Below are 23801 nucleotides of genomic sequence, written 5' to 3' on the forward strand. Positions count from 1 at the left end.
TTTCGACAATGGTCCGAGGTCAGACTGGGCTATGTCAATTATTTCAAACACGATTCTCCCATTTTCATGGCAACACATGACTGATGTAAACAATATTATATGATTAATGCACTATACAATTGGCATCAAGTTGTAGTTGGTCATGGTGATACGAAAAAATGGAAAACCTGGAGTAGTACAAGAATCTATAAAGAAAAACCACAGTCAGAAAATAACTCATTTCTCAGAATTGAGAATTTCGTTCCTCAGGTCCAGAGCCCGTGATTCTCTCTCAGCAAATTTTGTCACGCTCCTTGCAACATCTTGTGAAGATCACCAAATCAGCGTACGAGAAAAACATACATCCCAATGCAGAAAGACCAAATGCATTCTCAAATAAGTACTCATGGATATGTTTGATTGACAGGATTAGAGTATGGATTATTAATCCGTGCGTCCAATAATCATGTGTTTATTTGAAATTTTATTTCAGAATTATTAATCTAATGAATAATTAATCCAACAAATTTATAAGATAATTAGTAATGGGATAGGGGTGAGATTATATATTCTAAGCTGGAGAATAAAATAAAAAGACTTTTTTACCCTTGACTAAAAATTAAAACATTTGTTATTTTTATATAATTTTATATTTTAGAAGGCTAAAAATAATTTTTAAAAATAATTTTTGATATTTATTTTATCAAATTAGTTTATATTTTTTTTAAAAAACAAACCAAACATGGCATTTGTATTTTGTATTTTTATTTTGCTTTTATTTATTTATTTATAAATTTTTTCAAAACCACGTTTATGAAGAAATTTTAATAAAGTAAAGATTGTGAAGAAATATTAATAGAGGGTAAGATTGGAAAATAAGATGTGGGGATATATTTTCTGAGTACCAACACGTGGCAAGGTGACGCCGATGTGTCAGCCGAGGTGCCACGTGTCCTGGTCGTGACGCCGAGGTGATCTCGGCTAGGCCGAGGTTGCCTCCGAAGATATCGGAATCCGAGATAAGCGGATAAGGGACAAGAGTCCTAGAATGAAGAGGGAACTCAACTTGGATATGGACAAGAGTCCTAGATTGGAAGAAGACTTCCGTTTGGGTAAAGATAAGGCTCTTAGAGAGTTTATCCTAATCCCACTGGGAGTCCCAGATTAGCAGTAATCCTAAGTCCATTAGGGCCAGGCTCCTATTGGGGCTAGGATTGTATTGGCTATAAAAGAGAGGCACCCCTATGGGTCTAAGGTATGTTTTTGATACTCAAGTTTGTGAGTTTAATACTTGATTTATCTTTGAGAGATATACTGACTTGATCGTCGGAGTGCCCCCGGGTGGTCGAAACCACCGCGGGATTCTTATATTTCTGTTACAGGTCAGTCAGGTGCCATCTATTCTGCCAGTGCTCTCCAGCTGGTTACTAAGCGGGCAGTGTGGTCGGAAAATCACCCACACAATTTGGCGCCGTCTGTGGGAAAGAAAGAAGAATAGATGGCCAATGACGAACAGAATGACTAGATTAGAGACTACGCTCCTGCTGGGAGTGGAAGACCTATTGATCTCGACGTTGAAGGGGACAATAGCAACACAGATACTCGTGACCAGAGTCACGGAGTGAAAGAAGCCGACCAGGAAGGTGACGCACCAAAGATAACAGATTGAAGCAACGAAGAAGACCTCCAGGTATGGAAGGATAGATACCTGCGGAGGAACGAAGACCCTTCCAGAAGGGATACAAAGACAAGGGGCATGAGCGCTCCCAAGGAGATAACATTCAAGTATAGAAGAACTCATCCTGAGTGAGCAGATCCCGGATTTCAGATCCTGGATCCCGAATCCGAGAAGACATGATCTCAGCCTAGACAAATAGGCCTGAGAAGACGAGAGCTCAACCTAAGTGAGCAGACCCCGAATTCCAGATCCCGGATCCCAGAAGACATGATCTCGGCCTAGATGAGTAGGTCCGAGAAAAGAAGAGCTCAACCTGAGTGAGCAGACCCAAGATTTCAGAAGAGAAGATCTCGGCACCTGAGTCCGAGAAGAGAAGAGCACAATGAGCAGATCTCAGATCTCAGAAGATAAAAAGGAAACACACAAGATCAAACTAAAGTTGGCCAGAATCGAGAAGTATGCTAGGGCCGAGGAGGACATGCCGGGAACAAAGGCATCGGAACAAGAAAAGAGAAACGGCTCATTGTGGCCGAAAATCAAACTCAGGTTGGAGCCAAGTAAGATCAATAGAGAAACCAAGGCCGACAACCTCAGATTGAATTCAACCTCGGCGATAAGGTCGAAGCTACATGATGAGAACCCAAGTGGATTTTAAGTTCACATTAGGGGCAAAGAGAAGAAGAATGCGGTTACCACTTGTTGAAATTTGTAGCAATTTACAAGTTGGTTAAACCAATATGATGCTTAGCCGAAGTTAAGCCGATATGATACTTAACTGAAGTTAAGCCGAGATAATGCTTAACCGAAGTTAAGCCGAAGATGATGTTTAACCGAAGTTAAACCGAGATAATGCTTAACCGAAGTTAAGCCGAGACGATGCTTAACCGAAGTTAAGCCGAGATGATGCTTAATTGAAATTAAGCCGAGATGATTTCTTGTCTCCACTTGTTGAAATTTGTAGCAATTTACAAGTTGGAGTCAAGCTGATTCCTTGTCTCCACTTGTTGAAATTTGTAGCAATTTACAAGTTGGAGTCAAGCTGATTCCTTGTCTTCACTTGTTGAAATTTGTAGCAATTTACAAGTTGGAGTCAAGCTGATTCCTTAATTCACTTGTTGAAATTTGTAGCAATTTACAAGTTGGAATTAAGCTGATTCCTTATCTTCACTTGTTGAAATTTGTAGCAATTTACAAGTTGGAGTTAAGCTGATTCCTTATCTTCACTTGTTGAAATTTGTAGCAATTTACAAGTTGGAGTTAAGCCGAGATTACTGGTTCTCTTCACTTGTTGAAATTTGTAGCAATTTACAAGTCGAAGTGAAGCCGAGGTTATAGTCTGCACACTTGTAGCAATCTACAGGTTGGTTAAACCAGAGAAGATGCTTAACACTTGTTGAAATTTGTAGCAATTTACAAGATAATGTTAAGCCGACATGTGATCATCTGTTGAAATTTGCAGCAATTTACAGGTTGAGGTAAAAGCTAAGTATATTGTTTAAACACTTGTTGAAATTCGTAGCAATTTACAAATAGATTATTGTTTAACACTTGTTATGTTAATTCTTGTTGAAATTTGTAGCAATTTACAAGTAGGCTAGACCGAGATCACCGTTTAAATACTTGTTGAAACTTGAGAAAAAGTTTGCAAAGTTAACATTGAGTAGTATATGTTTCACACTTGTTAGAATTTATGAAAAGTTTGCAGGTCAGTATCGTGCCGAAGTAAAAGTTTTGTAGCTATTATACCCGAGGTATGTAACCCCGAGAAGATTGCACAAAGGAGGCAAAGTATGAAAGGCATGCACAATATTCTAAGTATAGAATCTTGCAAGAGCAGTTAGAAGAAGATCAAAACAGAATTCGTCGTGATTGACACACCTTCACCTTATAACATCATCTTGGGAAGGCGATGGTTGCATGCAATGGGGGCAGTTCCCTCAACGTTACATCAACTATTGCGGTTCTCCACAGAACATGGGATTGAAAGAGTCAGAGGGGATCAACTGCAGGCGAAGAATTGCTCCATGGCAGCAATGAAAACTACCTGCAACATTCGGGAACCAGGGAAGGCAGAGATTGAAGACGAGGACATGGAGGTCCTAGATGATGTCGGCAAGGAGCCAGTCAAAAAGAGTGAAGAGACACTGAAGAAAATCCTCGTCCGGAAGGGCGACGAAGAGCGCTTCATTCAGAGAAGGAAAGTTGAATTAGACATTGAAGAACAAGGAGGCACATCGGCCATATGCAGAGCTTACATTATCTAAAAAACAAAAAGGTACAAGAGTACAAGCGACAAAAAAAAAGGAAAAACTTCAAAAACTGAGATGATGCTTAACCGAAGATAAGCCGAGATGATGTTTAACCGAAGTTAAACTGAGGTGATGTTTAACTGAAGTTAAACTGAGATGATACTTAACCGAAGTTAAACCGAAATGATGTTTAAGGGACAAGAGTGCACAAAGTTAAATGTCGGCAAAAGATTCGCCAGAGTCAAACGACGTTTTGATTAGAACCACTAAGTGCACGCCAGAAGTGGTGACCAGAATTGTGAAAGGAATAAATGCTTCAAGAGACAGCGATTATAATTTGCAAAGGCCAAAGAGAAAGAGGGTCTAAAGGGGGTGAATTAAATACCAGAAGTTGTAATACATCGGCGAAAGAAGAACACATCAGGTCTACAGCACGAGGCCCACTTCCCTAATGTGATCCTAAGTACAACTTGCGTTCACATTAGGGGGGCAGGGAGAAGGTGTAGGGGGGAAGGAATGATAATTAAGGAGCAAGGAATGTTAACACTTGTTGAACTTTTTTGAGCAAATTACAAGATGAGTTAACCGAAGATTATGAAGTCTACCACTTGTTGAAATTTGTAGCAATTTACAAGTTTGGTATAGCCGAGATAACACTGAAAGACGTTTTCCGAGATATGATCAACCGAGATGACCAACTAGCTTGTTAAGAGCTGAGAAGGTTGGCAAGTACAAAAATAAAGACCTTAAAGAACTAGGGACTGAAAGCAAGAACGTCGGACTAATCTGCTTCAACGGACGACAATGGCTCAGCCTCGGCAATCAGTTGGAGGAGCTTCTTTGTCATTACCTCGGCATCAATTTCAAGAAGGAAGCAAAACTACTCGGCATCAGCGGTAGGTTGTGTCTCACCCCCAGAAGACAGTTGGAAAGAACTTCTCAACAGCCTTCTCAGTCACAAGCTCAGCATCAACCTCTTGAAGAGTTTGATCAAAAGCTCTTCTTGGCGATTGGCACCTCGGAGTTTTAAAAGCAAGGATTGAAAACAAGAATCTGAAAAAAGACACAGAAAACAGAAACAAGAATGTAATCAAGAATGATGATGAAGCTATCAAGAAAGCAAGACAAAAAAACTGTACAAGTAGTCAAGCCAAGAACAGTGGTAGAAATCAACAGATGTGTGTGAACAGTGTGTATTCAAGAAAGATGATTTGGAAATAATGGGTAAAACAAGCAATGGTAATTAACAATGAAGCAGAGCTTCTTGGAAAGCAACAAGAAATAAAACCAGGAGGAACAGTGGCTTACCAGAAAGAAGGAAGCCGGAATGAGAGTTGCCGAAGTCTAATGACAATAATAGAATGACGTAAAGCTTTACCGGAGGAGAGAAATGAAGACAGTTGCAGAAACTTGAAAGCTTGGAACAAATGACGGATTTAAGCAAAAGAGTTAGAAAGAGAAGAAGCCAGAGGATTAAATGAAAAAAGAGAAAAATAGTCAACAAGACGACAAAGTTCAAAGAATAAAGCTAAATGCACAGGCACTAAGTAAGTATGTGAAGAACAAGAAAGTAATGAACCAGGCATGATGCTAGCAACAGAAAGCAGATATGACAAGAACAGTTCCAGGCATTTTAGCAATAAATCAAAAACTTGAAGACAGACAAAAATAGAAGACAACAGAGGGCAAATAAACAGATTCAAAGTAAATCAGAAGAGTTATGAAAGATTGAGCTTAATAAAAAAGTAAGAGTTTATGAACCTACAAAGTGAAATGAACGCCGATATGAAAATCGTTGGAGTCAAATAGATGACTGGAAATCACCAGAGAGTGTGAGTAGAACAGTTGCGAAGCTCTTGGAGTTTACGAATTAATGGAACCAGAACCTCGGCTAGGAGGTACGATTTCAAGCAGTTTGGAAAGCATGAAACTTGATTCTTGACACCAATGGACAGTAAAGTCCAGAGAACTTTAAGGTCGGCGAGTTTGATCTCGGACAGAGGGGCACAGATGAACGAAACAGTGTAGGTTCTATCACCTCAGAATGCCGAGGTAATAGAACCTAGGGGGCAGTTGTGGGGATATATTTTCTGAGTACCAACACGTGGCAAGGTGACGCCGATGTGTCAGCCGAGGTGCCACGTGTCCTGGTCGTGACGCCGAGGTGATCTCGGCTAGGCCGAGGTTTCCTACGAAGATATCGGAATCCGAGATAAGCGGATAAGGGACAAGAGTCCTAGAATGAAGAGGGAACTCAACTTGGATATGGACAAGAGTCCTAGATTGGAAGAAGACTTCCGTTTGGGTAAAGATAAGGCTCTTAGAGAGTTTATCCTAATCCCACTGGGAGTCCCAGATTAGCAGTAATCCTAAGTCCATTAGGGCCAGGCTCCTATTGGGGCTAGGATTGTATTGGCTATAAAAGAGAGGCACCCCTATGGGTCTAAGGTATGTTTTTGATACTCAAGTTTGTGAGTTTAATACTTGATTTATCTTTGAGAGATATACTGACTTGATCGTCGGAGTGCCCCCGGATGGTCGAAACCACCGCGGGATTCTTATATTTCTGTTACAGGTCAGTCAGGTGCCATCTATTCTGCCAGTGCTCTCCAGCTGGTTACTAAGCGGGCAGTGTGGTCGGAAAATCACCCACACATAAGATAAATATAGTTGTAATCCTACATTCATATGTTTTCTTATCCAATAGACAAAGAGATAATTTATTCTACTAATTCAATTGGATAGTGAACACCACACTAATTTGATGAGATTATTAATACCTTCACTATTTAGTCTTGTGAATCAAACATAGCCTATAAGAAGATGTAGTAGATTATGGTGACCAGCAACCTTCACCAGTACTCTTATATAAATGAAAATGCCATCACATCAAAATATTGACTTCATTTTATTTTTATTTATTTTTTTGAACAGAAAAAAAATGAATTCAATATTAGGTTGACTTCATTTAAAAAATAAAAAATGAGCAATGTCAATGCTCAACTCATTCTAAAAGTGAGTAAAAAGGCAACCTCGTACACAAGGCTTCCACTGAAGCAGGGCACAGGGAGAGTAAGATGTACACAATCTTACTCCCATTTCTATCAAATTGTTTCTGTGAATCAAACCTGCACCACCTAACGGCAAGCCTTAATGTTGGGCCAAGCCACCCTTTAAGACATGAAATTGAAGGATTTGTTTCCACAGAATGTCCAGACACCCTTTGAGAAATTTCCCTTTTTTCCTTCTTAACCACCATATAGCACTTGGGTGAAATGTAGCAACGTTTGTGTAAGAATAAAACCAGTTTCTTGGAAAAGCTGGTGCAAACACACCAGGGTTGAAATATTGTACATGCAATCTTGATGGCTAATGAGTGCAGGAATAAATGAATACCATTCTTTGGGTTAGCAAATTAGAGATAGATTAGGCCCGTAATAAAGGATGATTCTGTGGCAGAATACGTGACTAAGGGGAATAGAAGGGTTCTTGCGATATCACCTCATTAGGACAATGCAGGAGTGGAAGTTTAGTAGATGCTCTTTCTGATTTGTCGAGGCTCCATTAGGTTAAAAAGTTATTGGGAATTTCAAAAAGCAAAACAGCTCACAACACACATTTTCAAAACTTAAGCTAAAAGAAATGCTTATGAGTTTTACCAAACTGGGTTTTTAAATGATAGAAAGTTTAAAGTGGAAGGCTTCTAAAAGTGGTTCGTAGTAGTACCTTATAAACTATGTGGAGTTGGTGCACCTTGTTTCCTGGAAAAGAGACGTGGACAGCCTCATCGAAGAAAGTCCTAACAAATATCTGACCAGCAGCAATACAATTTTGCCAACTAGTGTTCCATGCATTAAACAATGTAGGAAACTTTATAGCATTACTAGCCAAGGATTAGAGGAGTTTAATTCTATTCTTTATTTGGTGTGCACAGATAGCAATGCAGGGGCTGCTGGGATGGTGGCTATCCAAAACGGAAATCAAATCTGTGCTGTAAATAGACTTTGCTCTGCCTTTTTGGTACACACAAAAAGTGAGAAATAGGAAGTTTTTTGCTGTCATGAGTTAAAGCAGATGATGTTGAGTTACTTGTTCTATTGGCTCTTGAGGAGTGTTGTAAAAATGGGGGTAGGGAGGTGGGGTTTGGAGGGAGGTTTTTTGTTATTAATGCATTTGTGGATTATTATTATTATTATTTGAATGATATTGGTTATAGTCTAGGGGCTTAGGCTTGTTTGGTTTCCACCTCCATGGTTATGTTTCATTCTTGCTTTGTGTGCGCAACCTAACATAACTCCTTGGCTTGGGTTACACTCCCTTTGGCATTTGTTTCATGTTATCAATGTATATACATAAATACATGTAAAATGCAAAGGTACTTGGGTTACACCTCTTTTGGCACCTAGTATAATTCCTGCTACTTGGGATTGGCTACAGCCTACAGAAATTTCAATCCTCCATCTAATGCCATAGTTCACTCCTTTTTTTTTAACAAATACTTATTTTTAGGCCAGCATGTGGAAACTAAAAGTTTATATCATTTGTAATGCACAGATGTTCATGTGCATGAGTGCACTAAACTCTTAAAAAAAATGGATTTGTTAAAAGCTTAACCCAGCTCTACATCTCAAGGACTCCACCGCATTTTTAGTGAGTAAAGGAAATGGAGCAATAAAATTTGAGTCTTCGTCTTTGTTTTCACCCAAAATAGATTTAATTTCTTCAAAAATTTCCATCTCTTCTAGAGAAACCTATTGACAAGACAAGCAACAAAACACTATAAGCTTTGAAGACCATAATATACCTTGGGAATAATTTATATTGTAGGACTGAAAAGAGGCAAAAAGAAAAATATACAAAATAAACCACATAACCATAAGAGCCTAATTCTCGCATGTTTCTCCAACAAATACTACAATTTCATAAATATTATATATATATATATATATAATAAGACAAACATATGTATACATATACATGAAAAACTTTGAAGGGTTCAGTTTTAGATCTAATTATCATCACGTAAATATGTAAATATTCCTTTACAGTATGCATAGAAATCACAATTCAAGATGATTCAAACCCTAACTTATTGTTGGATAACTTGACTTATATAACTGAATTTTTAACTTATTGCCGTATGAAAAAATTGAGAGTTTCACTTAGACTACATACTTTGTTGATAATGGTTGTTATGAAAAAGCAAAAGAGCAAGCCTAGCAATTTTATACGGGACCATTGTTTGGTGTAAAGCTATGGTTTAATAGAAATGATATATTACTCAAGTAATTTATAAGTTTGGAATCATGAGTGAATTTACGTATTATTATGCACAATTTGTTCAGTTTGTCTCATGTTCAAATTCAGGTCTTTTAGCTTCTGGTATGATAGACCTTGAAATTTGAATTTTCCATTTTAATCAATGCACAGAAATCCATATGCAATACGTGCTTACAAATTATCATAGAACTCGGACCCAAATCTCTTGACATGGAGACAAGCACCATGCGGACCATGTTCACAAGAAGTTTTGCATTAATGTCTAATTGTTCATATTTATACTAGAATTGCTACATGGTTTTTAAGTCTAATTTCTACATGTTTTTTAAGTCTATTTTAGAAAGTATTACAGAATCTTACAATTCACATTATTAAAATATGAGAGAGAGAGAGAGGGAAGAATTTCATTTCACAATTCATATATCTCAATTTAACAACTATAATGCATATATAAAGACAAATATTACTTTGCTTCATTGACGTCCCTACTATATAAAGTACTTAAACTTACTAAAGAGATAGATGCACCAGTATTATAGGCTTTTCCAGTACGTCCAATTCAAAGTACATATCTTGCAACACTTTGAGGCATATCAAAATTTATAACCTGTCGAAAAAAACTGCAGGTATTGTCAATTTGCAAATTATTAGGTTAAATAAATAAAACAGTACTACCAAAACCAGAACTTAAAATAAAGCCAAAATGATGAATGCATAAGTTGAAAAATTATTGTAATAATCATTAGCTTTGTACTGAAAAATCAAGAAGATTAATAGAGCATCATTCAGTCTAATCTGATAAGTAACAAAGGGTTAGCGAAAACCTTAAGCGAGAAATTGCTCCAAATTAGGATTATTTTTGTTTTGCAATTGGGGGATGGGAGGGAGAAGCCAGTAATAATGTATAACTCCTGGGTTTGGCAACCAACCTTTTAGATATGTCAGGTTTAAATAATAATAAAGCTTGTGATTACAAAATTCCACTTTGTTACCAAGTTCAGTTCAAATTATAGATAAGGCAATGAAAAAATAGTGATCCTAACTCATTTGCATACCCCATGTCCACATCTTTGAAGTCGATTCCTCTCATCACTCGAAATTCAGAGTCCAATTTTTTCATGGCATGCTTGCTAGATCTTTTCCCCTCAACATGGCTCTCCCCATCAGCTTGTTCCTTCTCCTATGTGTGGCTTCCATCAGTTGCTATCAAATAATCAAAAAGGCCAACATTGAATTCCAGATAGTGCAAGCAACAAGCAAAGAATTAAACCAAACATGATTTCAATGGTAAAATCAGAATGTAAAGCCTAGCGCAGCTCATGGAAATTATTCTTTATGAAGATTCTGAATAAAAAAAGCTATTACATTTGAATGGCATACCTCAAGGATATGTAGACAAGAATTCTGAAGCAACTCAGCATTTAAGACAGCAGACTTGATTCTGAACTGCCACAAAAAGTAAATCGAACTCCACAATATGGAATGAAAATCACCAAATTTCTATAGAACATATATGATTTGCCAGATGACCAGTCAGACAAAACAACCTAGGAAACAGATGAAATGGCACTTATGCTTTGCCTTTAAACTTATAGAGTAGTAGTACATATATGTCAGGACCAGGTCAATCAAAAAAACCATTAAAACATATTCCATTTGGCCTGAAATCATATTCAAACCTAAATTCTTGGCAACATATCAACCATACTTTAGTGAGTGATCATTGAATTCTCTACAGAGTCCAGCTTCATTCTGATTGAAGTTCATCAGACATGAGGGCTGTGTATACTTAATTTCTATAGAAACATCCACATCAATGTACATGCTTGCATGACAACTGGCCCTGGAGAAGTCTAACTTACCTTCAAGAAATAATGTACTTCCTTCCATTATAAGTGACGTGGTTAGGCCCACAAAGGTCATAACCCACTATGAACAACCCAAGCCCATCACTTAGAGCCCAACACATAACCCAACTGACGAGATCCTGAACAACTGGAAGCCAACATGGCACGAAGAACCAATGATATTCAAACATGTGGCAGGCAAAGGACAAGCCACATCAGCAGACAAAGATCTGCAAAGTTATTGTCACTGCACATCGCCATTAATGCAATCTATCACAGCATTTATTACGACAACACCTCTCCGTCGGAACAGCATCCCCTTACCCTGAACAAGGTAAGCTACAACATAGACTTTCGACCAAGGTGGCAGGTCGGAAGGGACAGCGAAATGATTACCAAAACATATAAGCAGACGTTGAAGACAGGAAGAAGGTTAAGTTTTCTATCTCCAATTCATATCTCTACATTACACTTCTCTCTCTCTAACTTGCTCGTCGGAGGTTCACTGGGAGACTCCCCGTTCCCCTGTTGAACTTGTGTGCAGGTTCTCTGGTGGGCTTGAACACTCAGTTACCGGTTGAAGAAGCGTGGATTAGTCTGAACCATTCCACCTGGGACACATTGTATCGTAACTGTAACATCAATTGGCCCCATCTATGGGAAAGCTTTGCTCCTCGCACCAGTTTTGTTCACTGTCGCCGAAGACCCTGTTCCAATAACCCTTTCTCGCTACCCATCGAAGTGTATGGTCACGACTAGATCCATGGCTTCTCACCAAAATGCTGCCAACCACTAAGCCGACCCCCCCAATCCAAACAACCCACCACAATATTTCATCGAGCTTACCAACAACATTAACAGCATGGCCGAGCAAAACTAAGCCCTGATCAATGCCCTACTCCAAAGAAACCTTCCTATGCCCCCTCCACCACCTCCCGATATTCCTCCCAACTACGAACAAGCCCCGAGCCATACTATCCCGCAGCCTCATCCGCCTAACAGAGAAGGCTTGCAACCGCCTCCCCCATGTATAAACCTGCCACCCCGGGGCCCACAACCATTGATCCCGGCACCAATCCTTGAAGGAAAGGCCAGCAGCGTCCAGCCCCCGTTGCCCTCCGGAGGTGACCATATCCCTCTCTAGGGCGCGGAACTCCGAGCCATGAAGCTCCAACTCCAAAGGGTCATGCAGAACATCCAGCATAAACCCTCTACCACAGCAAACTCACCATTTGTCGCCTCCATCTGCGACAAACCTCTACCCCCCAAGTTTAAGATGCCCACCATCGACTCTTTTGACGGTACAACGGACTCAGTCGACCATCTGGAGACCTACAGAACCCTCATGATCCTCCACGCATCCCCTGACAAGATCATGTACTGAGCTTTCCCCATGACACTGAAAGGGTCAGCTCGGCTGTGGTTTAGCCAGTTACCAGCAGACTCCGTCTCCACTTTCCAACATCTCAGTGACTCCTTCCTCAGCCATTTTATTGGAGTCCAGCGCCAGCGACGCCCGGCAACCCAACTCCTCAACATTCGACAGACCGAGGGGGAGTCGCTACGCAGTTTTGTTACCCGCTTCAACACCGAGGTCCTACAAGTAGCGAAAAATGATGACAAGGTCATCCTCACTGCTTTCATGGCCGGTCTACGGTCGTCCGACTTCCTGTTCTCCCTCTCTAAAAACCCCCCGACCTCCATGGCAGCCCTACTCTCCAAGGCCCAAAAATACATGAATGTTGAGGATTCCCTAGCTGCCCGGCAAGATCCAATAACCAAAAACCCGACCCCCAGAGAAAAGAGAAAAGACTCAGAACCAAGAAACACCCAGTATAATAGCCAAACACCACACTATACCGATCGACCCTCCTAAGCTGACCGGTCGGCACCAACCCGACCACCCGGTCGGTTCGAGCAGTACACACCCCTTAATTCCCTCATGGAACAAGTCCTCATTTAGATCCAGCGGGACTACCCCCTTAAATTGCCCTAACCTTCACGAACCCCTTCCAATCGGAAAGACCAGTCCAAATATTGCCGCTTTCACCAGGACCATGGCCATAACACCGATGAGTGCGTTAACCTCAATGATCAGGTCGAGACCTTCATACGCCAGGGATGTCTTAGCCAGTTCACGGACACCCGCCCTCAACAGAGGCAGAGAACTGAACCCCTCAGAAACAACCGCTGGCGCACCTCCCCCCGGCAGCCAGCCCAACCTAATCAAGGCCATGATCACCCTCCACAGCAACCTCGGCCGCCAGGCAACCCCCCCACCTGCTGGAGAAATCAAAGTCATTTTAGGCGGCCTTGCTTGCGGGGGACCATCCCGCTCGGCTCAGAGGGCAAAACTCAAGAAGATAAGGCAGGGCTTAGACAAAGCAGTTGCCACGGTCGATCGACCCTCCAAACAGCCCAAGCAGTGGACCGAGCCTATCACCTTCACGGACGCCGACTGTACAGGCATCCGCTACCCTCATGATGAACCTCTCGTCATTTCTGCCCTCCTCTCCAACTACAAGGTCAGACGAGTTCTCATCGACAACGGCAGTTCTTCAGACATCATCTTTCTCAACTGTTTTCGCTAGCTCAAAATTGGGGAGGAAAGTCTGTCTCCTCTCTAAACCCCTTTGGTCGGTTTCACTGGCGACCGGGTCACCTCCATCGGCTCTATCGATCTTCCCATCACAATCGGCGAGTACTTACGGCAGACTACAAAGTTGCTCACCTTCCTTATTGTCGACTGTCCATCCGCCTACAACATCATCCTTGGCCGCACTGCCCTAAATGCCTTCCAAGCTATCACATCAACTTATCACCTTGCCGTTAAGTTTCCCACCGATCTGGGGGTCAGGACTGTAAGGGGAGAGCAGACTGTGGCCAGGGAATGCTATGTTGCCTCACTAAAAGAAGTCAAGCTGAAGGAAGCCATGATCATTGAAGGACTTGACGTCCGGGATGAGGACGAGCTGGTCAGAGGGGAGCCTGTGGAGGAGCTCGTTGAGGTTCCCATCGACCCCACCAACCCAGCGAAAACTGCCAAAATTGGCAGCTAATTGTCCCCCCAAGCAAAGGCCGACCTTACTACCCTCCTGATTGAGCACAACGATGTATTCGCCTAGACCCACTCAGACATGCCGGGCATTGACCCCTCATTCATAACCCATCGTCTCAGTATTGAACCCCATTTTCGACCTTACCGCCAGAAGCAACGCATTTTCCATCCGGAGCGCCGCAGAGGTCGACAAGCTCCTTGAGGCACAATTCATCAAAAACGTGGACTACCCTAGATGGTTGTCAAACGTGGTCCTGGTTCGCAAGAACAATGGTAAATGACGACTCTGTGTCGACTACTCAGACCTCAACCAAGCTTGCCCCAAAGACAGTTATCATCTTCCCCACATAGATCTATTGGTCGACGCCACGGCCAGTCACCAAATGCTCAGCTTCATGGATGCCTTCTCTGGGTATAACCAAATTTTGATGCACCCACCCGATCGGGAACACACCTCCTTCATTACCGACCGAGGCACCTACCATTACCAAGTGATGCCATTTGGACTGAAAAATGCTGGGGCCACCTACCAACGGTTGGTCAATTCCGTTTTCCATCACCAGATCGGTCGAAACATGGAAGTATATGTCGATGACATGCTAGTCAAGAGCAAACTCTCCGCTGACCATCTGACCAACCTGCGAGAGACCTTCGCCACCCTACGGAAGTACCAAATGAAGCTCAACCCAGAGAAGTGCGCCTTCGGCGCCGAATCTGGAAAGTTCTTGGGTTTCATGGTCAGTCAACGGGGCATTGAAGCTAACCCTGAAAAGATCAAGGCCTTGATTGAAATGCAGTCACCCAGAATGGTTAAGGAAGTTCAGAGACTCATTGGCCGAGTTGCCGTCCTCAACCGTTTCATTTCCTATGCAACGGATAAGTGCCTCCCCATCTTCAAAGTTCTTCGGCAAACTTTGGAATGGACGACCGAGTCCGAAGAGGCCCTTCAGCAGTTGAAGCAGTGCATGGCCAACCCCCCTCCTTTCTCAGGCAATCACTGGCGAACCCCTCTTCCTCTACTTAGCCGTTTCAAGCACCGTAGTCAGTGCAGCTCTTATCAGGGAAGACGACTCTGTTCAACGGCCGGTCTACTACATCAGTCAGGCCCTCAGGGGCGCCGAGCAGAATTACCCACTGTTAGAAAAATTGTCCTTGGCCTTGGTCACCGCCTCCAGACGACTCCATCTTTACTTCCAAGCCCATTCCATAGTGGTCCTCACCGACTAACCTTTGAAGAAGGTAATGTAGCAACCAGAGCTCTCTGGCAGACTCATGCAATGGTCGGTGGAACTCAGCCAGTTTAACATCTCCTACCGACCTCGAACAGCAATTAAAGGGCAGGCTGTCGCCGATTTCATCTTGGAGTTCACTAATCCTACCCCAACGACGGCCACTCCACCCCCACCAACCCCTACCGAGCCAGAGAACCCTCATTCTTGGACTCTCAATGTCGACGGATTATCCCGCAGAGAAGACAGTGGGGCTGGCCTCATCCTCACTGCCCCTGAGGGTGGTTATTTCAAATGTGCTCTCCGTTTTTTGTTCGATGCCAGTAACAATGAGGCCGAATATGAGGCATTGATAGCAAGGCTCTGCCTAGCTAGGGACATTTGTGTCAGCCACATCCGGGTGTTCAGCGACTCCCAGTTCATTGTCGAACAAATTACGGGGGAATTCGATGCAAAGGAGGACACAATGCGGGCTTACAGGGATATTGCCCTTCCCCCGCCTCTTCAATACCTTTCACATCCAGCACATTCCTCGGGCTGAAAACTCAAAGGCAGACGAGATGGCTCAGGTGGCTTCTTCAGACCAGTCCGACCTCAGTCATGGTGTCCGTCTCGAGTACCTAGCCCACCCTGCCATTTCTCCCGATCAGCAAGAAGTGCAGTTCCTCCAGTATGAGCCCATCCCTTGGGCGTCGGACATCTTTCTATTTTTGATAACGGGGGAACTTCCAGATGACCAACAGCAAGCCGCCAAAGTTAAGGCCTAGTCGTCCAATTACATCCTCGTAAGTGGTGTCTTGTATAAACGTGGTTTTTCACGCCCGTATCTGCGATGCCTCAGTCCAGCTCAAGCAACCTGTGTGATGCGAGAAATCCATGAGGGTATCTGCGATAATCATTCAGGCGACCGATCCCTAGCCCGCAAAATACTTCGCACTGGATATTTTTGGCCTACCCTCAACCAAGATACGACCGACTTCGTGCTCAAATGTGATAAATGTCAACGCTTCGCCAACATCTCCCATGCTCCTTCCACCGAATTGATCACACTTTGCAGTCCTTATCCGTTCGCCAAATGGGGGATCGATTTAGTTGGTCCATTTCCTACCGGCCGAGGCCAAACTAAGTTCGCGATTGTCGCCATTGATTACTTCACCAAGTGGGTAAAAGCAGAACCCCTTGCCACCATTACCGAACGGAACACAACCAAATTTATCTGGCAGTCGATCGTATGCAGGTTTGGCATCCCTCAAGCCATCGTCTCTGACAACGGCAAACAATTCGACAACGCCAAGTACAGGATGTTTTGTGCAGACCTCCAGATCCAACCCTGTTTCTCCTCCCCAGGTCATCCCTAAGCCAATGGCCAAGTCGAGGTCACTGACCGTTCTCTTCTAAAGATCATCAAAACTAAGCTAGAAGCTGCTAAAGGACTTTGGACTGAGGAATTACCGAATGTACTCTGAGCTTACCGTACTACTGCTCGGACTCCCACTGGGGAGACCCCCTTTCGCTTAACATACGGTGCTGAGGCGGTCATCCCAGTGGAAGTCGGTCTGCCTACCCCAAGGGTTTTACACCCAAACCCAGAACTGGCCGAAGAGCTTCATCGGGCAGACCTTGACCTAATTGAAGAGCTCAGAGAAACCACTGCTGTTAGACTGGCCTCCTACCAACAAAAAATGAGAACACACTACAACCGCAGAGTCCGACCAAAAGAGTTCGCTGTAGGGGACCTTGTCTTACGCGAAGCAACCCTCACCACCAAGAATCCAACTGAGGGCAAGCTGGCAACCAAATGGGAAGGACCTTACGTTGTTAAAGCCAGACCTCGCCTAGGCACTTACTGACTTCAAGACATGGAAGGTCGAGACCTCCCCCATCTTTGGAATGCTGAGCATTTGAAGCGCTATTTTCAATAATACTTGTATTTTTTGTATTGTCCAATTGATGTATGTTCTTTCTGATAATCTGCACACCTGAATGTTCTCATTTTCTCCACATATGGTGTAAATTTATGATCCAACGGGCTACACTTTGTATAATAGCGAGCTTATATCTCAACTATCTGTGGTATTCCAATAACGCTTTGATTGCAGCCTCAACTATACTGAGCAAAAAAAGCCTCAGCCAAACTGAGCACAACAAGCCTCAGCCAGACTGAACATGAAGAGCACGGCCAGACCAAGTCACAAAAAGCCTCAGCCAGACTGAGTACAAAAAGCCTCAGCTAGACTGAGCACAAAAAGCCTCAGTCAAACTGAGCATGAAGAGCTCGGCTAGACCGAGTCACAAAAAAGCCTTAGCCAGACTGAGCATGAAGAGCTCGGCCAAACTGAGTTACTTAAAGCCCCAACCAGGCCGAAGCCGCCATTGCGACTTCATGATCATAAGCACAGTGGCCATGTTTTCTCACTTTCACTCTGCATTGAATTTTTCTTACAAGTTAAAATTCACTCTGCATTGAGTTTTCTCACTTTCACTCTGCATTGAATTTTTCTTACAAGTTAAAATTCACTCTGCATTGAATTTTTCTTACAAGTTAAAATTCACTATGCATTGAGTTTTCTCACTTTCACTCTGCATTGAATTTTTCTTACAAGTTAAAATTCACTCTGCACTGAGTTTTCTCACTCTCACTCTGCATTGAATTTTTTTTACAAGTTAAAATTCACTCTGCATTGAGTTTTCTCACTTTCACTCTGCATTGAGTTTTCCTTACATTTTACACTTCACAATAATTTATACATTTCAGATGCACAAGCAAAAATAATGGACTAAAAACACAACTCAAATTTTATTTATTCACCAACTAGTACATAAGTTCATTACAGTATTTCAAAACAAAAAAAAACAAAAACAAACACACAAAAATCACTCTAAGTACAAGGTCTTCTCCTTCTTCTTCAATCATTCTTTCTCACTGGAAACGAGGTCTTCTTCTTCAATACCCTCATCTAGGGGGGTCTGGGCCACATCGTCTTCGTCAATTTTTACACTACTAAGGTCTAAGCCTGGGAACAGCTCTTCAGCTTTACGCTTGAACATTTTCCAGCCACTGTCCCAGAACTCTGCCATTTCATGCTTATAGAAGTCTGACCGTTGGAAGCTCTCAATAACTTCCGCCTCAGTCCTGCCTCCAGCGGTCGTTCCCGACGAATCCGCCCCCCCAAACACCTCCCTCGCCACGCTGTTGGCAACTGCGGCATCGATCGCCATCTGAAATTCAGCAAACCCCTTGAATTGTTCTATTGCTGAGACATACAAATCGGGGTATGCTGCCTTTTCAGAGGCCGTCTTGGCCCTCTCTTCCTCTAACTCCTTCTGCAGGCTCGCCCTCTCCTCTATTGCCTTAACATGCTCGTCTTCCAGCTCCTTCTGCAGCCAAGTAATCTTCACGTCTGCTTCATCCTTTTCTTTGATTTGCTGGGCGCGCAGTTCTTCATTGCTGGTCATAGCCTCTTCATGCTGCTCAGTGGTGATCGCGCAGGCCCTTTGAGCCTCCTCCAGCTTCTTCTACTCGCTAGCCAGCTGGAACTCGAGCGACACAACCTGGCGGCGTTCGTCTTCTAGCTCCAACTTGACCGCGATCAGCTTAGCATGGGCTCGGTCAGCAACATTGCGGTGAACAATGGCCAACACTTATATCTTTTTAGCTTTTTCAGCTTCCTGCCAACCTCTGGAGCACACGCTTCGCGCAGCCTTCTTCCACCCTGCACTCTCTCTTGTGAAGTTTGCAAGTTACGCCTAGGCCTCATCCGACTTGACCTTTGCAGCCGCCGTCTTTCTCAGCAGAGCCCCAGCTAAGGTGGTTATCTCCATTTGGGCAGAGCATAACCCCCTTAGCAGCTCAGCCTCATTGAACTTGGCCACCGAGTGAACGGTTGCATCATCCACTATCTCCACAAGGCGATCTGCAGTTGCCCTGGCTGGGCCTTCTTCTCCCTCCTGCCGCCCAAACATCGCGCGAGCGTGGTAGATAATAGTCGTTAGCCTGACCCCCCCTCCTTGGGGCCCAGGACCCCTCTGGGGCTGTTCCTCTACCCTGGGCTCAGGGCCAGTTGCCCCACCCTCTACTTGAACTTCTTGGGCGATCTCCACCACTATTGGGACGACTTCCACGACCTCTGAGGCGACCTCCACCATTCCTGAGGCAACCACCCTTCCTGGGGCCTCCCTCACTCCCTCCTCCTTTGCCTCCTGGGCCATGGGGGCCTCCTCTACCGTCATCTCCTTCCCCCTCTTCAAGGCAGGCTCCCCCTTACTCCTCATGACCTTTCTTCTCTTCTTCCCCACACTGCCCATCTCCTTGGCCCTCTGTTTCAAAGTATCAATCGGGGGCGGTCGTGGCTCAGATTCACCCAAGTCTTTTTCCTCCAGCGATTTTGGGCGCGATCAGATCCTCTCCTGCGCGATCGACTTGTGCGGTCGATCTTCCTGCGCCTCCTTGAACTTGCTGCCTTTGGCAAGGATGGCCATATCCTCAGCCTCTTGCGTTTTCCTCCTCGCCTCTAGTTCAGCCCGTCCCAGATCTCCAACACTCGGCTGAGGATCTAATCCCACTGCAAACAAGGCTGAAGGTTGAACGAGCTTGTCCTACCTGACTCCCTCCTTCTCCCTCCATGCCTTCACCTTTTTTATCCTCTCCTCTACTGCCACCCCCAGTTTTGGCTCCACAGATTTGGTGGGCACTCTCTACACCGTACGTACCCCAACCCCTCCATTCGCGGACACGTAGAACCACCGCGGCCTCCAACTCTTAATGGACGACGGCAGCCCCGTCACCAGACCCCTCATTGCCGCCGCCTACACCGTCACCCAAGTCTCTTGCTGTCCTGAGGCCTTATAACACGCGAAAAATTCGTCCACCGGCATCGCCAACCCTTCAGTCGCCTTTGGCCACGCGCTTGCACAGGCAAACACAATCTTCCACGCGTTGGGCATTAGTTGTCCCAGCGCTACCTCCAACCGGTTTAGGATATCAACCACCACCTGCAGAAGTGGTAGCCTCAGTCCTCCTTTCAATGCTTCTTCGTACAGGGCAAACTCCCCCGGTCGAGCGTTAGATGGCCTCTCCGTTGACGACGACAACAGTAACTCTATTTCAGCAGGAACTTGGTATTTTTCGCGCATAACCTCCAAGTCCGCCGCAGTAACCGTTGATTTATCAGCCTTCGTATGCCAGTGATCTGGTTCCGCCTGGCTGATTGGTTTCGGAGCCGCTATCATGGTGGAAGAATGGGATTGTACCACCGGCTCCCCTACCCTCTCTACTTGTCTCTCCGTCCGGTACTACTCCGCCAGCTCCACTACGTCGTCATCCCTAAACGGATCAACCCTGGCAGTTCCAGCTTCTTCTTGAGCCATCTCTGTGGTGTGCCTATGAATAGCTTCGGAAGCGGGTGTAAGAAAATTCAAGAAATGTTGCAGAGATGTATCGTCAGCAACAAAGGAGTTAACACTTGGAATGTTTTGATTTTTTGCAAAGAAGTAGGTAAATCGAATAATACCCAAAGCCCAAGGCTTGCCCGTATTCCAAGGGTCACAATTAATTTTCACCAGTTTGAAAACTTTTCAAAACATCCACCAAAACTATTTTTTCAACACCCATCATGACCTATCGTTTCATTTCTGGCCCAACGCCTAATCTCCATCCCCACGAGATGCTGCCACGTGCACGATTCACTGCCACCTCCCCTTACCCTTTCTTTTCCACTTCAAGTCATCACGTGACACACCGCTTCTTGAGCCCCGTGCCCCCCCACCTCAACCTTCACAGTAGGTCCTCATTGTCAGCCCTCCCACTTGGCCACCCTTCGTGGTCGGTCCTCTTCATTGTCGACCCATCCACTCGGCCACCCTTCGCGGTCGGTCTTCCTCATGGTCGGCCTATCCACTCGCCCACCCTTCGCGGTCGGTCATCTTCATGGTCGGTCTATTCACTCGGCCACCCTTCGCGGTCGGTTCTCCTCATGGTAGGCCCATCCACTCGGCCACCCTTCGCGGTCGGTCCTCTTCATGGTCGGTCCATCCACTCGGCCACCCTTCGCGGTTGGTCCTCCTTATGGTTTGCCCATCCACTCGGCCACCCTTCGCGGTCGGTCCTCTTCATGGTCGGTCCATCCACTTGGCCACCCTTTGCGGTTGGTCCTCCTTATGGTCGGCCTATCCACTCGGCCACCCTTCGCAGTCGGTCCTCTTTATGGTCGGTCCTTCCATTCGGCCACCCTTCGTTGTCGGTCCTCTTATCTTCTCCATTAGTATTCCCTTCGTTGGGCTAAAGCTGCACTTAGGAATGGGGGACTACTAACGTGGTTAGGCCCACAAAGGTCATAGCCCACTATGAACAACCCAAGCCCATCACTTAGAGCCCAACACATAACCTAACTGACGAGATCCTGAACAGTTGGAAGCCAACATGGCACGAAGAACCAATGATATTCAGACATGTAGCAGGCAAAGGATAAGCCACATCAGCAGACAAAGATCTGCAAAGTTATTGCCACTGCACGTCACCATTAATGCAATCTATCACAGCATTTATTACAACAACACCTTTCCGTCGGAACAGCACCCCCTCACCCTGAACAAGGTAAGCTACAGCATAGACTTTCGGCCAAGGTGGCAGGTCGGAAGGGACGGCGAAATGATTACCAAAGGATATAAGCAGACGTTGAACACAGAAAGAAGGCTAAGTTTTCTATCTCCAATTCATATCTCTACATTACACTTCTCTCTCTCTAACTTGCTTGTCGGAGGGTTCGCTGGGGGACTCCCCGTTCCCCTGTTGAATTTGTGTGCAGGTTCTCTGGTGGGCTTGAACACTCAATTACCGGTTGAAGAAGCATGGATTAGTCCGACCCATTCCACCCAGGACCCATTGTATCGTAACTGTAACATCAATAAGTATCTTGACACCACCCACCTCATATGAGGAGCTATAAGAAACCAACCACTAGCAGCACCCCTGCCCTCCAATACAGCCGGCCTGCATAGTAAGTTTACGCTTTGGAACATTAAAAAATGAATGTATTGTGATGCATTTTGGTTTTAAAACCACTTCGTTGTAATTCAAAAAAATAATGATCATCAGACAAAAACTTTTCGTATCGGGACTAAATGATCAACATAAAATGAAGTCAAAATACCTGTTCAAAGAAGATTTTTAGTCTAAAATTCATGTCAATTGTATTAGTAAATATCAGCATGTTTTTTCTTATTGAACTAGCTCCAAATTCAAGAGGGCTAGGATGTAAACAAGCTTATCGTGAACACTGCATGAAAGATAAACAAATAATAGCAAAGGCAATGAACTGGGTACCAATGATGTAAAGAAATCACATAGAAGATGCTGCAATAATAGTAAGGCAATGATGCAAATAAAATCTTGGAACTTGGAAGCTTAATGAAATTTTACAACTTGTGTTATTTTAAATAAAATAATACGGTAACATTCCCAGGGCTTCGTTATTTATTAAGAAGGGCATATTGATTCTTACCCAAAATGGCTCAAAATTTTTTAGGGACAATCTGATCCTTAACATCTCCCACTTCTGGCAATTTCAAGATATAAAAATTGAGTAGAACAAGGTTTTTGAGTTTTTTCAACATCAGCACTGCAAATGCAAAAATATCAAGAAACCAACATAAAAGCGGCAAGGAAGAAAACAGCCAAAATGTGATCAAGAACAAGAATTGAAAGTGAATTATGGACAGATGTTGGGATAATTACACCTTTCGAAAAGCATGTTTGTATGCGAACTGGAGTGGAAACCAGAATATCACACGGTCCAGCCAAAGCTGTTCTCTGCGATCAAAATCAAACCAGATATCTCTCAATTTTCAAATTTCTCTTTCTGTTTGGTGGAATTTTCTCAGCGGCCAAACAGAGCATGAATCAAGCGAGGATTGAGTCGAAGATCTTCCAAGGTCTGGTTTTCATCATGTTCCTCTTCCTCTTCTTGGTCTTCGATCAATGACTTGGCCATTGATTTAGAATTTTAGAAGACTCTAACGAAACAAGAGTTGTGAAAGAACTAGGGTGTTAGCGGTTGAAGAAGAAGCGGGAAATAGAGGAACAGAAACGAGGCGGGTTGAGATGGTTTCGATCGGGTCGGGTACAGACGCGCAAATTGTGAATTACCAAATTAACAATTTCAATTTTTTGAATTTAATTTTTTTTGAAATTGATTTTTTTGTTTTTGTGAATATTTTTAAAATTTTAAGTAATTTTTTTACTTTTTTAGATGTACCTTACTTAGATGTATTTAATAGTAAAATATTTGTAAAAAAATATTTTAAAAAATTAATAAATACACAAAAATATGAAAACTGTACTGAATTTTTCATATTTTTTTTATATTTTTGATATTTAGTGAATTTTTTTTAAAAAAAAATTCACAAATATTATACATTTTAAGTATATTTATATTAAGTGTCTAAAAATTAAAAAAATTGCCTAAAATATTAAAAAAATTAGTG

The 23801-nt window shown here is 43.5% G+C and overlaps 1 pseudogene; it reads right to left on the reverse strand.

The window, feature by feature from the left end:
- Nucleotides 1-216: 216 nt before the first annotated feature.
- On the reverse strand, nucleotides 217-23308 carry LOC145822406 (DEAD-box ATP-dependent RNA helicase 16-like; annotated as a pseudogene).
- Nucleotides 23309-23801: the final 493 nt, after the last annotated feature.

The sequence above is a fragment of the Camellia sinensis genome, chromosome 1 (genome assembly GCF_055761805.1).
Source record: "Camellia sinensis isolate YWXY chromosome 1, ASM5576180v1, whole genome shotgun sequence".
In the NCBI taxonomy this organism is placed as follows: Eukaryota; Viridiplantae; Streptophyta; class Magnoliopsida; order Ericales; family Theaceae; genus Camellia; species Camellia sinensis.